This window comes from Eptesicus fuscus, chromosome 5 (genome assembly GCF_027574615.1).
Source record: "Eptesicus fuscus isolate TK198812 chromosome 5, DD_ASM_mEF_20220401, whole genome shotgun sequence".
Lineage (NCBI taxonomy): Eukaryota > Metazoa > Chordata > Mammalia > Chiroptera > Vespertilionidae > Eptesicus > Eptesicus fuscus.
The window spans coordinates 3176187-3182186 of NC_072477.1; positions in this window are offsets into that span (position 1 = coordinate 3176187).

Genomic DNA, 6000 nt, shown 5'->3' on the forward strand with positions numbered 1-6000 from the left:
GCGGCCTCCTCCGGCTGCCTTTCCCACCAGCTGCTGTTGCCATGGTAACCCACAGGCATCCGGCCTGCCTCTTTCAGCGCAGCCTCCTCCCCTGGGCGCTGTGTGTCTTTCCCCTGCCCTAGGAAGCCCCAGAAAGACACATTTAGGGTTCCCCTGTTTGTCCACAAGTCCCGCAGCCAGCCCTCCATCCCTCCTGCTTTCTCTGTCCCTGACACTCAAGGGGTAGAGAGAGGACCATCCCAAACAGCCGACCCCAAAGGGGGTGACAGCCTGGAGTCCTTCGCCCCACAGATGGCTATGGCTGGCCTGCTGCGCGTGGGCACTGAGCCAAAGAGGAATCTGCAGGCGCCACGATGGAGGAGGACAACCCCTCGCTTCACAGATGGGGACACTGAGGCCCGGAAACGGGAGGAGACTGCTCCGGTCCCCCAGAGGCACGGAGCCTGTCCCGGAAACGGGTGTTCAGGCGCCAGGTGAGCCCTGTGCTTCTGCTGCCATCAGCCTTCGCCAGCCGCGCAGCCCACGCTTTCCCTCCGCAAGTGCCCCGGGACCTGGGGCCACGGAAGCGGGCGGGGTGGCCCCGGTGCCCCTTGCTAGGCTGCAGCTGGGAGGTGGGGCCCAGGCCTCCTCAGGGGCATCCCTGTGGCAGGGCTGAGACAGGCCCTCCCCTCCGACGCCGGGTGCACGGCAGCGGACTCCCAGGCGTGCTTGGGCCTCCCTCCCCCCCTCGCCCCCCCCCCCCCCCCGGCTCCTCACACGCACGCACGGCGGGCGATGCTGCAGCGGGTCTGCTCCACTCACCTGCCCGCCATCTGTGGGCTGACGTCACGGCACCGCAGCTATGCCCCCCGGCGCTTGCTGCTGATTAAAACGCACAGGCCTCCTCCTCCTCCTCTCCTGCACCGCGGAGGGGTTTGCTCTGCAGCACAGACTCAGCCCACCCGGGAAAGGGAGGGCAGGAGGGAGGCCGCCCACGCGGAAACACTAACGTGGAGGGAAACATCAGCCCGGGCCCCAGGAGGTGGCTGGTTTGAGAGGCGGGTGGACACTCAAAGGCTCTGATCGCTTCCTGAAGAATCCTCAAAAACGAGCCCTCTCTGCCCCTTCAGGGAGGGAATGAGACCGATCCCAGGGGAAGACCTACTGTGGACCAGGCCCTGGGTGCGTGGAATCCACCGCCATGACGGCCGCGTACTGAGCACTTACTCAGGGCCCGGGTCTCGGCCCAGCTTCTAATCCTAGCTTCTACGTATCCATGGCCCTGCGGCCGCCACCTCTTCTTCCTTCCCTCGCTGCCCTGCTCCTCGGGGACAACCGCTTTCCACTCCTGTTGCCGATTCTTCGCCTCCCCACATGCACCTGGATGGTCATGGATTTAGGCTGCCTGGCGTGGGGCATCGCCCAGCCCCTCCCCACGGTGGGGTCTGGGCCTCTCTCACCACCTCTCGCACCCACACGCGCACTGCCTGCCTTCACCCTCCGGCAGGTGATTTTGTCATTCCATTTCCGTCAGCGCCAGGCGAACGTGTCTCGTTTTCCTTGGTGCAGTGGCCGCGAAGACACATCCCTCAGAGCTCCTGCTGCAGAAACAGAACTGACAGCCCAGCGGCGGCCCCTCCGGATCCAGCTCCAAGCTCGCTGCTCATGCTGACCACATCCCTGCAGCCGAGGACTGCGCGCAGGTCCTTCCTGCAGAGCTGGCACTCCCCGATGGGCAGCTGTGGCGGGAGAACAGCCCTCCCGTGGTCCTGGATGCCTGCACCCAGACGCTAGCTAGGCCCCTTCTCTCCTTCGCCCGGGGCCCACCCTGCATGTGGGCTGAGGCTCCCCCGATTCTCTGACCCGCCCCTCTGTCATGCACAGTCTGCCCGCCCCGCACCATCAGTCTCTTAAGCACCTGATTCCATCTTAGTGCCCTTCTTATCCAACTTGAACCGTCAATCATTGGTTCTCCCCCACACCCTTCGCTTGTTGTTTGTTTTTTATGTGTTTGTCACTCATTCAACCCTGGACTCTCCGGGTCTGTAAATCTTCTCCCCGGGGATCCGAACACACCAGGTGATCAACACCTTAAAGAGTTCCCCCCCTCTCCCCCCGCCTTCTGCCCTGCCCCATCTGCACTGACCTCCCTCCCCCTGCCACCCGGCTGGCCTCTGACTGCCTTCACCAGCATGTGGAGATTTCGCTCGCCGCTTCCTTCCGCTGCACCCACACTCCTGGCTGGCAGGCCTTGCGCCCCTCTCCTTACCCACCCCCACCCCCCCGCTCACCCTCTCTTAGACAACATCCTTCAGCCCTCTGCTTTCTCTCATTCCTTTTCTCGCAGCTGCTGGCTTTTGGAGTTGCTATGCGGCCTCGTCAACTAGTCCTGGAACTGGCTGATTTAACTCCCATCTGTCGACCTTTGTCTTCCACTCTAGTTTCCAGGAGGCTTTTCCGCTTTACCCTGCTACCCCTTGATGGGGTGTTTCTTTCTGCTCTCAGATCTTCCCGTTTCCCAGAGTCCTCTTGGGGCCCTGGAGCGGTCCTGGTTATAACCGAACTATAACCTTGAGCAGTCCTGGTTATAGTTCTCCGATCTACCGACTGGCAGGTGAAGCAGTAATCAGACCCCAAGCGTTCTTCCTTACAACGGGAGACGGCGAGGACACTCATGGCCACGGCCAGCAGGGCTAATTGACTGGCAGTTCCCTCCTCGCGGCCTGGCGCTCCTTTCCTCCGCGTGGCCTCTTTGGTGGTCTGTTTAATAGCTTGCCGCCGGAGTGGGTCCTCACCGCTTCTCGGCTGATCGGTAGCAGTTACGAGTCCTCATTCAAAGCTGACTGCAAGTCTTAGTGGCGGGGAGCTCGGTTGGTGTGCTCGAATGGGGCAGTTTCCTAGGAAAATGCCAGCTTTTTTTAAGAAAGTATATTTTTTATTCATTTCAGAAAGTAAGGGAGAGGGATAGAAACTTCAGTGATGAGAGAGAATCATGGGTCAGCTGCCTCCTGTACACCCCCCACTGGGGATGGAGCCTGAAACCCAGGCATGTGCCCTGACCGGGAATCTAACCATGACCTCCTGGTTCATAGGTCGACTCTCAACCACTGAGCCACCCGGCCAGGCGAAATCCCAGATCTTACCGTCTTTAGTTCCTATCTCTTGAGCTGATTGCATTTCCCAGGAAGATTCCTCGTTTCTTTCTGAAGCAAAGGGGGAAAGATCATCAGGGCTCTCACCATTTAGCAGAGCCTCACCCAGCGGCCTTCCGGAGAATCCAGCTCGACAGCCCCTTTGTCTAGATGAAAAGATCATCTTCCGTTAGAATTATGTAAGGATCAGTATTAATCACTTTGAACTTCTTCTTTGGTTTGAAAGCAGGCCGTTCATGGTTAAGGAGAAGAATGAATTTCTATTTCAATGACTAGAGGCCTTCCTTCCCCTGGCTGCCAGCACCAGTTTTCCTCTGGCACCCGGGACCCAGGCCTTCGCTCCAGCCGCAGCGGGGAGGCCAAGCTTCTTCAATCTTCAGTCTTCAGTCTTCACTCGGGCAGAGCCTTCAGTCTTCGCTCCATGCCTGTGTATGCAAATTAACCCGCCATCTTTGTTGGGTTAATTTGCATACTCACTCCTGATGGGTATCGTAGAGGTACGGTCAATTTGCATATTTCTCTTTTATTAGTGTAGATGCTCTGTAAATTCAGTAAAATATTTTAGTCAGAACTAAAACCTGCCCTTACCAAGCAAATGTCTGAGTTCCCTCCGTTCTCCGATCTACCGACTGGCAGGTGAAGCAGTAATCAGACCCCAAGGGCCACATAGACCACAGAGGCGACGTGCCAAGTCCCATGTCTCTGTCTCTACAAGCACTGTGCTCTCGGGGCTGGTTCCAACTCCCCTTCAACAGATGCACCGAGACCCGCCTCGCACCCGCAGGCTGGCACAGATCAGAAATGTTAGCAGCTCTCCAGTGACGAGCATTGCTGAGTCCGCAGGTGCTGGGCGTCCTTCTAATTAACTTCCTCGGAGAATAAGAGAGTAAAAGGTGGACAATAAAAACGTGCTGGACTCAAGCTTACGTCTGTATTATCCGAGTTCAATAGTAAACATGGTTTACTTAGAACGAAAATCAAAAAGGTACTTTGTTTAAAAAATAATCGTTGTTCTAATATGTGTCAGGCAGCAAACTAAATTTTTTAAAAATATATTTTTATTAATTTGGGAGGAAGAGGGAGCGAGAGGGAGAGAGAGCGAAACATTGATGAGAGAGAGAAACATCGATCAGCTGCCACCTGCACGACCCCTATTGGAGATTGAGCCCACAACCCAGGCATGTGTCCTGACCAGGAATCAAACCAGTGACCTCTTGGTTTATGGGTCAACCCTCAGTCACTGAGCCACACTAGCTGGGCAGCAAACCAACATGTAATCAGGTTTATCCTGTTTGTGAAGTTCTGTACAGATGTGTGCTCTTGTCGCTGCCCCAAGGCAGACCCATCTGCTGCTTTCCCTCAGGGTTTGGGGGGCCTCCAGCTGCAGTGCTCGCTGAACCCCCCCTTCCAGTAGGAGCTTTGCCGTCCCAAGTGTCCAAGACACCCCTCTCTCTCTCTCTCAAATATATTTCTATTGATTTCAGAGAGGAAGGGAGAAGGAGAACCATTGATCGGCTGCCTCCTGCACCCCCCACACTGGGGATTGAGCCTGAAACCTGGACATGTTCCCTGAGTAAGACTTGAACCCTGACCTCCTGGTTCATAAGTGGATGCTCAGCCCCTGAACCATGCCAGCCGGGCTAGGTCGCCTCTCTTGACTCTCCCCAGGGAACAAGGCTCCCGTCTCCTGCAGGAGCGGGAAGGGCATGCCGAGGGACATGAGCGGCAGAAGCAAGCGGAAAGTCTGCTTCCGAGCCCTTCACCAGTCCTAGCCCCGAGTCACCCCGACTTCCCTGCGCCGCTCACGCTCCCGGAGCCGTCCGCTCTGCAGTGCTCGCCCCTTCTCGAAGGCCCACTTGCCCTGCAGCCTCCAGCCTGCTTAGTCATTCACATGCCACCTGTGGCTCTGCAGCTCCCAGGTCCAGAGGCCAAGCTCACTGCTCTCTCGTCTCCTTCTCTCTTTGGTCTCGAGGGCCTAACGCTTCTTTACGATCCCTTCACTGCGATGTTGATGGGATTTCGGAAGGGAGCAGAGCTGCCATCTTTAACAAGCCTTTGCTATGCATTCTTTAACTGAAACTCCACTGGGGAAGATGAGGAGGCTCACGTCCACACAGCGGTAAGTGGTTAGGGTGGGACTCGAAGCCAATCCAGGTGAACGGGACACCCCTCGGCCCCCAGGAGCTGACAGTCTTGGGAGACAGGCAGGTAAGCAACGGGATGGAGGTAACAGGGGCATGTGAGGGCTCAGGGAGGACCCCCAAGGTGGCCCAGTGGGTCATTGAGGGCCCCCAAGGAGGTCACATGTGAACTGAATGGTGAAGGAGTCAGACTTTGGTTCTTACAGCTGGTCTGTGCCGAGGGCCGAGGCGTCAGGTTTCAGTTTAGTTATTGATGCATCCAAACTAACAGATAGCAGCTCCCACCGTGTGCCTGCAGACGATCCCCAGCATGCCTCGTCCCCTTGGGATCTCGGCTCTCCCAAGCCACCAGCCAGGAGCCATCAGCTCTGGGCCCAGCCGTCACCTCTCTCTGCTTCCAAACACTGTGAACCTCCCCAACGCCTCTGATTCTCCGAAGCCTGCACAGAACAGAAGCACCACAGCCAGGGTTCCAGCAAGTGCTGCAAAGTCCCTGCCTCCTCCTCCAAGCCAGGAAGGTCACTCAGGACCACATGGAAGATGCTTTGATGAAAGAGCGAGAGTGTGTGGAATGCATGGTTGACAACAGCCGAGCCCAGGACGGATCCCCCTGCGGGGAGCTCAGGACTGACGTGGATCTCTGCCCACAGACCGGGGATCTGAAATTCCGTGCGACCTGGAACAAGACCTCAGCTGGCTCCTGGACCGAGCGCCGCCTCTGCGGTTCC